We start from the raw sequence: 12125 nt of genomic DNA, 5'->3' as shown, positions 1-12125 counted from the left end.
TCGGATTTTCTTTTCCAAGAGCTTTTTCTCCGCCAGCTCCCGGCCCAGGTCCGGGTCGCCCTGGCAAGCACGACCATCACGAACCCCCGCGACCTCGCCAGGGAGGCCGACAAGATCGATTCGGCAAGCCAGCTCGTCTAGGCTATGAGCCAGACCCTCAAATTTTCGACATTATGCTCAATCAGAGGGAGGATGGCTAACAGTTATTTTTGGCAAGGCCAGGGACCCTAGTGCTGAAAAAAATGTGATAGCAGTGTGAAACTCTTAGCCGTATCTGTGTTATCATCACATTTGTCAGACCACCCCAATAACGCTTTCGGTAATTTTTCCGCCTAAGATTTAGGGGGTAGGGTTCGTTTTGGGGCTTTCAAATAATATCTCCTATATGTATCAGTTAGTGTTGTATACCAGGTGAAAGGTAATTGAATTATCTTTCACATGATGTATAGAAAGTGCCTGTGTGATATATAGTAACCTCTTTATGATCATTAAAACATAATTATTTCCGCCAACCCTCAAAAATGTATCACAAAATCCCCAATGAAAACAAAATTAGGCAAAAATTCAGTTTGGCGGATATTAAATGAATTTTTGAATTTGAGAAACACACAGTATGATTAAAGTCAAATTTGGGCCTTAAATCTCATACACCTTGATAAAGATGAGAAAATCCAATATACAGTAGTTGCTGTAACCATGACCTAAAATCCATAAATGTATATCTTTCCGCTCTTATGATATATTGATTTACATTTTACGATTTTTGACCGACAGCATGTATATAGTTTGTATACCATTATTGGTCTAAAAATAGTATATATAATATTGGGATTTCAGCCATATATAGGCCAAAAAGTACTGAAATTGGTGTCAGAAATGTCTAATTCTAAAAATATGAAGGCATTATGACCAAACTGTATGTGGTGTTCTTGAATATACCACAGACGTATGATGCATGTGATGATTAACCTACTCCATGTATATGTATGTATCCTGATGTACCCTAACTTGGCGAGATAATTTACATCATATTCATGCAAACGTTTTTAGTCTTGTAGTGTTGTATGGTTCTCTTATATTACCAGCTATACATAAAGTAAACCAAAGGAAAACAATGTACTTTCTATTTAAGCAACATATATTTATAGACATCATACCATAAAGTACACGAGTTATCAATTCAGCGTACACCATATTTGTTACACATATGTACATGATCTTTCTCCATACAGTTCTACAATTCAGAAGTTATCCTCGTCATCGTCGTCGTCTTCTTCATCGTCTTCTGCCGAACTGTCATCACTCTCACCATACACTCTCTGGTTGTCACATGTGGTGAGTTTGCACATGTCTGTGCACTTCAAACCACTGGCTATGCAGACACACATGGGTAGTGTGCATCTTTTCGAACAGGTGCATGCCAGTAAATCCAGAACCGCCTGTGGTGCGGGCTGTCCTTGCATCCAGTCGACTGCCAGCTGCACGCGACCATCCTGGGTATCCCAGTGCCATCCTTTCCCGATTGGACTCGGTACTGCTGGATCCATCTTGAGACTCCTCTTCCAAATAGCGGCTTGATAGTTGGCTCGCTGTGCATGTTTGGTTAAGCAGTCTTTGCACGGAGGTAGCTGGTGACTGTCGATCTCTCCCCTCTTGGCACAGAACAGGTGATATCTCAAGTCATTCACCTTCACTGTCCCCGACTTCGGTGCGTACATGAGACAAGTGAAGTTCTCCAATTTATCCATCAGTTCCTCACTGACGTCCCAGTCCTCTCCCAGCTGTGTACATGCATCCTGCACATCTTTGTTGGTTCTGATGAGTTTTAGTGCAGTCAGTTTTCCTCGTCCAGCGAACGTGCTGACTGTGTCGCATCCGGTATAGGCATGCATTCCAATTAGGGCCTGGCATACATTTGTGCCGACTGACTTTCCTATTTTCCCTATGTCTAGGATTTTAGCCCTTGCTTTGGTGCCACATTTCTGAAACAACTTGGCATGAATCTTGGTATGAAATGCCAAGCCAATGACAAGTACGTCGGTGTCATCTGAGCTAATAAGCACAGACTGGTATCCATGTGCGGCAGCATGGGCAGCATGCAAGAACAGACGACCATCTGCTTCCTCGTGTGTGCTTTCCAGGGCCACTACTTCTTGGCTAGCATCAGATGTGATCTGATAACACTTGTCATCGCATGTTACAAAGAGAACCTTTCCCTGTAGGCGTCTGATGTACTCTGGTTTCTTCCACTCTTCGACCAGGAACATGATAAGATTTGACTTGTTCCCAACATAGCTGAGAAACTTGCGCCATTGCCTTACAATTTGAGATGCCGTGATGTTTTTCAGCTCAAGTCCAAGTTCTTCCCCCCTGGTTAACCGTTCGCTGTTTTTGATGGAAGTCTCCTTGTAGGTGTCAAAGACGACATCGATCCTCTGGCTACTGCATCCATCCTTCAGGGCCATGGATAGGACAATCATGGCCACTTCGGCAAATGTAGTTTGATCACCTGCCACCTTCTGTATAAGGAGCATCCCGTCAATAATTGTTGCCGAATTGTCGGGTATCCTTTCAGCCGGGGTCACAGTCCTTTGCAAGGCCGTGGCTAGGGCAGCTTTGTTGGTTTTCCGTAGAAGGCCTTCGGGTGTCGCCAGGGCCCATGACAAGGGACCTAGAGGATGAGATAGCACATCTGCCATGTGAAGATCTCGGCCCTGTGCCATCACGATAATTCTACCAAATAGAGCTCTGTCTGCTTGAAGAATTACTGCCCTGCCATTGCTTCTGCATTCCTTCTTCTTAGTGAGGTTGCTGAAAGTCTTCAGCTTGTTCAGTTGCAAAGGGTCGTGGAATTTCTTGATTGGTGGGTTGCTCTCAAGTCGCTCGATCTTGAAGTTTGTGTAGCACTTGTGTCCGACTTCCCATGCTTTCTCCAGATCCTTGGCAATATTTGGAGGGGCTGCGCATGCGGTGGAAATACTGATGAGAGAGCTGGCCATAGTGAATGGGTTCACCCAACTCTGGATCAGAGTTATCAGTGATGATACAGCGTCCTCATCTTTCTTGATCCGTGTTTGCTGCAGATCCGCGTGTTGTACGTGTGTGTTGCTCACATTCACCATTTCCCTCATCTGGCGGAGAAACGCACTCCTGTGTTCGGATGTGACATAGTAGCGCTTCACTGCTCCAGATTTCAAGTTGAACCTGGTAGTGCCACCTGGTGTCTGTGTGTCTTTGTTGACAGTGACCTCAGTAGTTTGGTCAACTGGAATGCGTCCAAACGGATTGCTTTTTGACATTTGAACTGAGAAGTACCCATCCGAGAATGCTTGGAAGATGCCAGGGTGCTGCGTTGGAAGGTTTGTCATTTGTGCGTAGTATGCTGATAAATACCGTGCATAGTTGATTTTGTCGTGTGCGAAGCACCAAGGAATCATGGCTTGGATAGCAGATAGATGTAATGGCCAATTACCTTCTCGGGAAGCGCGCAGTAGAGCAAGCAAGACCGTTTCAACGATATCCACGTACGACATCCAGAATGACGACAATTCACCATTATCATGACGAAGGTGATGCAGGAATTGCTTCCAAACAGCCTGAACTTCTTCACACGATTGATCTTCCAACAGGTTGTTCCACTGGCTCTCATCTTGTCCCAATTCAGCAACTTCTGCTAACAACGTAGTGACCGTCTGTGTTGCCTCTGGTCGCATCTTTTCCAACCAAGGGAGAAATTCAATCCACGCAAGCCTCATGAATGCTTCATAGATGCTCTTATGTACACGGACTGCTCGGTTGTACATCTTCCCCTCCATAACCCGATTGAGTGAGCCTTCTGCGACGATTCCTCTTTCGATGCAAAAGTCTCTAAGACCAGCATCTTGGAAACGAGCACCAAGAATCGACATCACATTGCAGATTGTGTGGAACGTGCCGAGGCGAAGTACGATGTTAGCATATGTGTCTGTGTGTTTCCAGACGATCTCGGCAGCCTTAGCATACAGGGCCTGATCCATGACGACGACGATGTCCTGCAAGTGTAGGATCTGTCGGACGCTTTCAGACTGCTTCAAGATTTCTGCGACTGTGGACATCTCTGTAGCTGGTGCATTTATTGTAGGCATATATCTAACAATATCCTGAGAGACGCTGATAGATGCCCTGACGGTGATGTTGAATCCTGTCCAACTTGGTGTTTTTTGTGTTACTGGGTCCACCTGACGGGCAATGACCCAAAGAAGATTCTTGATTTGAGCAACTTCCATAGCCATCTTGTTTTCCACTGCAGCTGTTGATAATGTTTGTAGTGGATGAGGCCCAACACGTTCACCTGCAATGTAGACAGGCAGTGTTTCTTCTGTTATGCAGACTGTTCTTTGCTTGAGCTTCTCGATCTTTGGAAGTGGCTCCTTTGGAAGGCGTGGTCCATACATTTTGGCCTGCACTGCAATGCCATTGACTCGATGTGTTGTTCCTTTCCCGGTCAGCGTCTCTTCCAGTCTATCAATGTTATCCCATGCCAAGTTTGTGAATACATACGGCTGGATGCTGCTTGGTAGGACTGTTTGCTCATTTAAGTTTGCTGCAAGTTTTTGAAGACATAGTGCAGTGTCATTTTCCTCCAGTTGAGTGTAGGTTATTGCATGTCCAAGATGGTTCAATGTGCGAATTAGTTCTACGTTCCCTGTGAGAGTCTTAACTGCATATGGGAGCAACATGTGTTTCGGAGGCTTTTGTTGTCCACAGCTCACTGCATAGATAATGTCCTGGCTGAAAGATTGCATCAGCATGATGACCCTGTTTGATGGAAGCTCGTTTTCCGGATCTCCAGTCAAGAGGCCAAGCATAAAGCGCTGGAGATAGACGGGAACGACGAAAGAGTCATTGTCGACGTCGGCTGGATGATAGGGCCATGGAGTTGGTTTGTTATCCTTCCTTATCATCGATCTGATGTGTGTCGATGTCTGATCAATGACTTTGGACATGTTTGATGATTTCCCTTTCCAAATGCTCAGTTGTTGTTTAAGTGTTTGTATTTCTTTGACAGCATCTTGTAGTGTTACATTATCAGGTACGACAATCAGTTTTCCACTGTTGTCTTGAAAGATGTGAACGCTATTTCCAAGATCAGTTTCCAGTTTCCGTGCGAGGTTTTTTCTTGTAGCAGTTCTTATCCCATGCAACCCTCTTGATGTCATTATCGATTGTAGGTGCTCTACCAGCGTTGTCATCCTAACAATTTCCTTATTCGGGATTATATGGTTCCGGATGTATACTAGCAACTCATTGTATGCTTCTTCTTCAGTGTAGTCAGATTCGTTTGTGGCGGCCGTGTTTCTGTCATGTGCATCTTTAGTGCTTGGTCTCGTGTAACTTCTGTAGCAAGAGAAATGGTATCGTGCTTCAGCTGCCACAATGTCTCTACTTGTGGCAGCCATGATTTTCGTGTCACATTTACGCACGGCGCTGTTTCGCAGTGTTTCATCTGCTCTCAGATCAACAGCCTTGCTCAACTTTTCACGGGATGACGTTCCCTTGCACCACTTGGTCTTTCCACAGAATATACAATCCGGTTCATAGATGCGTGATTCCGAAGATGCCCTTCTGGCTTGTCTCTTGCTCGCTGAACATGTTGCAGCAGCATCGTCGGTTAAATTGGATTCAGCTTTTCGTTTCAGTGCTTCCAAATCTCGCTTCATGGTGAACACGCTCCTGCACTGGCTGTGGTAGAATACTCGGGGAATCTCCTTCTCTGGCAGCGACTGAGCAAGGTCGAGAATGGGTGCATGGTTCCGTATTTTGGCCGCATCCAGCAATGTAGTCCACGAATCAAATGTTTGAGGGCTTATGAGCGGATCTTCTGGTTTGACATCTAACGATAGCTTATGAATGATACAAACGTCCTTGGGAACTTTCTGAGTGATCGCAATCTCCATTGCAAGTATTTGTTCAATTGTCTATCTGCGGTACACTCTGTTTTACCACCACCAATATCACCACCACCGTCTCACCTGGAAAGACACATAATATCGAATGAGACCACCACCACCACCACTACTACAAATTAGCATCAGTTGCTATAGTTGCTTAAAAATGTATTCTGCACCAACAAATCTACAAAGAGAAATACATTAGATGTCGTGCACCGCTGTCATGGTTGCAAATCACCTAAAATATAATGAAAATATTGACATTGATGACAACATTCGTATTAGCATGTCTACACATATTGCATTGAATTTCATAGCACATCATGATCATATGTGTGAGGATATTGACTCTAATTATACTGTATGTGTGTCTCAAATCGAAACATACCTTTTACATACCTTTTGATTTTTGCCTATTTTTGTTCCTAAAATTGGGGATTTTGTGATGAAGTTTTGAGAGTTGGTGGAAATAATTATGTTTTAATAATCATTATAAAGAGGTTACTATAGATCACACAGGCACTTTCTATACATCATTTGAAAGGTAATTCAATAACCTTTTACCTGATATACCACACTGGCTGATATATACACGTGATATTATTTGAGAGCCAAAAAACTAACCCCACCCCCTAAATCTTAAGCGGGAAAAATGACCCGAAAAGCGATAAATGGGTGATCTGACAAATGTGATGATAACACAGATACGACTAAGAGTTTCACACTGCTATCACATTTTTTTCAGCACTAGGGACCTTGGCCTTGCCAAAAATAACTGTTAGCCATCCTCCCTCTGATTGAGCATGGTCGACCCCTCGGCTCATAGCCTAGTCGGAGCGGCGAGCCAGCTCGTCGGGGTGGCTGCCGGGAGCCCGCCCGCCGCCCAGTCGGCGCCCGCGGTGCAGTTTCCCGCCTACCCGCCCGACGCCCGCGACGCAGCTTCCTTCCCGGAGGCCGCCGGGCCGGCGCGACTGGCAGCGGCGACGCCGCGTCGCCCGGTCCCGACGCGTCGACCGGAGCCCCCGCCAGACCCGGCCTGGTGTTATTTCCACGCCAGGTTCGGGCGGCAGGCCCGATCATGTCGACCCCCGTGCACGTTCGGCAAGTCGGGAAACGGTCGGGCCGGCGCTCACTACCAGCCATGAGCGCCGGCCGTTCCGGAAACCTGCTATTCATGGCGGACCAAGCGTCGGGGTGGCGTTTTCTCTGCGACACCGGTGCTCAGCTGAGCGTCATTCCCGCTTCGGCGGAGGACAGGCGGGCTGCCATTTGCGGCCCCTCCTTAATCGCGGCCAACGGCTCCGCCTTTCCGCACCTTCGGCCCACGCACCGTCGCCCTCCGCTTCGGCAGCCAGCTCTTTCACTGGGAGTTCGTGACGGCGGACGTCCCCATGGCTTTGCTCGGGGCCGATTTCCTTTGCGCCCATGGGCTGCTGGTCGACGTTAAACGTCGGCGTCTCATCAACGCCGAAACTTTCAGCTTGCTGGCATGCGCCTTGAGCCGTTCCGCGCCCACCGAGCTTTCCTGCGTCCTCCCGTTGGCAGACGACTTCGCGCGTCTCCTCGCGGAGTTCCCGGCCCTCACGCAACCGACGTTTTCGGCCGTCGCGGTGCGTCATGGCATCGAGCATCACATTCCCACTACGGGCCCGCCGGTGTACGCCCGAGCTCGCCGTCTCGACCCAGCCAAACTCGCCGTCGCCAAGGCCGAGTTCACCGCGCTGGAGCGCCTCGGCATCGTGCGGCGCTCCGACAGCACCTGGGCCTCGCCGCTGCACATCGTCCCAAAGCCGGGGGGCGGATGGCGGCCATGCGGCGACTACTGCCACCTCAACGACGCCACTACCCCCGACAGGTACCCCGTCCCGCACATCCAGGATTTTTCCGCCCGGTTGGCGGGGCGGACCATTTTTTCAAAAGTGGACCTGATTCGGGGGTACCACCAGATGCCCGTCCGCCTGGCCGACATCCCGAAGACGGCCCTTATTACACCTTTCGGCCTCTTCGAATTCCTCCGGATGCCCTTCGGCCTCAAAAACGCGGCACAGGCATTCCAGCGCCTGATGGACAGCGTGCTGCACGACTTGCCCTTCCTCTTTACCTACCTGGACGACATCCTCGTCGCCAGCACGTCCAGAGCCGAGCACCTCCTCCACCTCCGGACGCTGTTCGGCCGCCTCAGCGAGCACGGCTTGATCGTCAACCTGGCCAAATGTCACTTTGGTGCGGCGACGATCGACCTTTTGGGCCACCACATCACCCGGAACGGCGCCGTACCGCTACCGGCCAAAGTCGAGGCCATCGGCGTTTTCCCGCGCCCCCGCTCCGTCAAGGCGCTGCAGGAGTTCCTCGGGATGGTGAACTTTTACCACCGCTTCGTGCCCCGAGCTGCGCAACTCATGCGGCCCTTGTACACCGCCCTCCGCGGCCAGCCGGTGAAGCGCGACGTCGTCTGGTCCACGGACATGGACGCTGCTTTCACCGGCGCGAAACGGGCCCTCGCCAATGCCACGCTGCTGGCCCACCCAGTACCCCATGCTCCAATCGCCCTCACCACGGACGCCTCCGACTACGCCGTGGGCGCGGTTCATGAGCAATGGGTAAACGGGGCCTGGCAGCCGCTCGCGTTCTTCAGCCGGCAACTCCTGCCCAACGAGTTGAATTACAGCACTTTCGACCGCGAGCTCCTCGGGCTGTACTTGGCCGTCTGCCATTTTGGCCACCTCCTGGAGGGCCGCCCGTTCACGGCCTTTGTCGACCACAAGCCATTGATTTTCGCCATGGCCAAGGTCACGGAGCCGTGGTCGGCCCGCCAGCAGCGCCACCTCTCCGCCGTGTCGGAATACACCACGGCCATCCGGCACGTCGCCGGAAAGGACAACGCCGTGGCCGACTGCCTTTCTCGAGCCGGCGCCAACGCCGTCCACCTCGGCGTCGATTTCACCCTGATGGCGACGGACCAGGCCACCGACGGCACGGTGCAGGCGCTCCGGGTGGCGGACACGGGCCTCCGCTTGGCTGACGTCCCCTTCGCGGACACGGTCCTGCTTTGTGACGTCTCCCAAGGCCGACCTCACCCCGTTGTGTCGGTCACCTGGCGGCGTCGCATTTTTGCTTCGCTCCACGGCCTCTCACACCCGGGCCGGAAGGCGTCCCAGAGGCTGGTGTCGGCATGTTTCGTCTGGCACGGGTTGTGACGGGACGTCCGCGACTGGGCCAACGCCTGCACACCCTGCCAGTGGGCCAAGGTCCACCGTCACACCCAGGCTCCGCTGGCTCCTTTCACCGTGCCCGAGCGACGTTTCGACCACGTCCACGTGGACCTGGTGGGTCCCCTGCCCCCATCGCAGGGGTTCACCCACCTGCTTACCATGGTGGACAGGACCACCAGGTGGCCGGAGGCCGTGCCCCTCGCCTCCACCACCACCGCCGACGTGGCCCAGGCGTTCATCGCCACCTGGGTCGCGCGTTTCGGCGCACCGGCGGACATCTCGTCGGACCGCGGCCCACAGTTCACGTCTGAACTGTGGGGCGCGGTCGCCCGCACATTGGGCGTTACCCTGCACCGCACCACGGCCTACCACCCCCAGGCCAACGGGTTGTGTGAGCGATTCCACTGCACCATGAAGGCCGCACTCATGGCCGGCCTCCAGGACGACGGCTGGGCCGACCGGCTCCCGTGGGTCCTTTTGGGCCTCCGCACGGCTCCACAGGAGGACCTCCAGGCGTCCATTGCCGAGCTGGTGTACGGCCAGGCCCTCCGCGTCCCGGGCGAGTTCGTGCCCGACGCCACCAGCCCCTGGTCCGCCGCGCGCCAGCGCATGGACTTCCAGGAGGCCGCCCAACGTTTCGCCCCGGTGCCCACGTCCCGCCATGGCGACCCCCAATCCTACGTCCTGCCAGCACTCCGCACGGCGGAGTACGTCTTTGTGCGCCACGACGCACACCGGGGGCCGCTCCGGCCACCATGCGACGGACCCTTCTGGGTCCTACGACGGGACAACAAGTCCTTCGTCGTCAGCATCGGCGGCCGGGCGGACCAGATTTTGGTGGACCGCCTCAAGCCGGCTCACTTGGACGTCGGCTAGCCACCACGGCTGGCTCTCCCATCACGGCGCGGCCGCCGCCCGTCCACTGCACCCCCCGTCCAGCCACCCGCCACCACACCGGATCCCCCCGCGACCAGCCAGGGGTCGTTTCGGTCGGGTCATCCGGACCCCCCTCAGGTTGACCTTCCTGGACCAAGTCGATTCTGGGGGGGCATGTGTAGCGACCCATGGGTCCCCCAAAGCTCGAGACCAGCAACAGAATCTCCTGGCCCAAGCCGGTGACGTAACCGGCGGCCAAACCGCGGCGCCGAGGTTATAATCCTTTGCACCTGTCGGTCACATGACCACCAAAGCGTGCCTCGCCTAAGAGGCGTGGCTTTGGTTCTGATGTATGCTTTTTGGTTTGGATATATATATGCGAACCCGATAAACGGGCTTTCAGAGTTCCCGAGATGATTATACAATAAACATCTTCTCGGACAAGTTTGTGTCTTGTCCGTCACTTCGTCCGTCTCAAGCAGGAGCGCTGCTCCTTCAGATACATCTATGAGTGCTATAATAGCAGTAGCTGCTGATAGATAGATACATCTATGAGTGCTATAATAGCAGTAGCTGCTGATAGATAGATACATCTATGAGTGCTATAATAGCAGTAGCTGCTGATATATAGATACATCTATGAGTGCTATAATAGCAGTAGCTGCTGATAGATAGATACATCTATGAGTGCTATAATAGCAGTAGCTGCTGATTGATAGATACATCTATGAGTGCTATATTAGCAGTAGCTGCTGATATATAGATACATCTATGAGTGCTATAATAGCAGTAGCTGCTGATAGATAGATACATCTAAGAGTGCTGTAATAGCAGTAGCTGCTGATTGATAGATACATCTATGAGTGCTATAATAGCAGTAGCTGCTGATAGATAGATACATCTATGAGTGCTATAATAGGAGTAGCTGCTGATATATAGATACATCTATGAGTGCGATAATAGCAGTAGCTGCTGATAGATAGATACATCTATGAGTGCTATAATAGCAGTAGCTGCTGATTGATAGATACATCTATGAGTGTTATAATAGCAGTAGCTGCTGATATCTATCTATAATTCCAGTAATCTCTGTCTGTCTGTCTGTACGTCTGTACGTTTGTTTGTTTGTCTGTGACCGCTGTTTCTCGACAACCACGGGTCCGATATACTTGAAACTTGCCAGGTATATTGCTGGGGACCCGAGGATGTGCCTTTTCAAGGTTTCATATTGTTGCGAATATGGAATTTGGCCTCCATATCCGCTTGTAAATATTCCCCTATTTTCTCCAATACTCCCCAACTTTCCCCGATCCCCCATTCCCTAGTCCCATTGCATGTAAATAACAATCAGTAGAGCCGACCTTCCCCTTATTCCCCCATTAAATGTCGTGCCCAGGTCCACCGCACCACACGTAGACAACTTTCGGACATCTTCCTAGTTATTCTTATTCTATGTCAGTTAAGGCCTCGTCTCCATTAATTATGACTCTTCGTTGCACCAGAATGTGATTATATGGCATCAGTAGTGAGTTTAGGACCTTTCCCATACCTCCTCCCATCTTCTTCCCCAAACAACAACAATAACAACAACTACAACAACAATTACAACAACAACAGAGGAGATGGCGGCGGAGCGGGGGAGGATGCGTCCTCACACCGGCTCGATTAGCTCCAGACCATGCGCTCCACAGGGTTACCCCGAAGGGGCTGGCTGTCAGCTCCTCGTCAGGGGCGGAGCCAGTAACCCCCCCCGCACGCACCCAATGAGAAGCAACGTGCCGATTCCACGAGGCGGAGCTAACGAGCCGAGGGCGTGTCACTCCCCGCCGGATATACGCGGCCCCGCGCCGGATGTGACGTCAGATGCGCCTCAGCTTGGAGAGAGAAGCCACCGCCACCCCCAGCGCGACGATACCTCCCCGCATCTTTGGACCGAACTGGACCGTACGTGATCCTGCCCTGAGCCCAGGTGCACCTGGAGCGATCGCTACCCGCTTTCGTTGCAATCAAACCCCCGTGTGAGTGAGCCTTGTCCCGTTTATTTGTCGTCTGTTGGGGTTAATATAAGCGTGTTTAAGTGCCCACCTTCCTATGTTTCCCTCTTGTC

The sequence above is a fragment of the Myxine glutinosa genome, chromosome 12, assembly GCF_964187855.1.
Source record: "Myxine glutinosa chromosome 12, kmMyxGlut1.1, whole genome shotgun sequence".
Lineage (NCBI taxonomy): Eukaryota > Metazoa > Chordata > Myxini > Myxiniformes > Myxinidae > Myxine > Myxine glutinosa.
Note: the sequence above shows the minus strand (reverse complement) of the source record.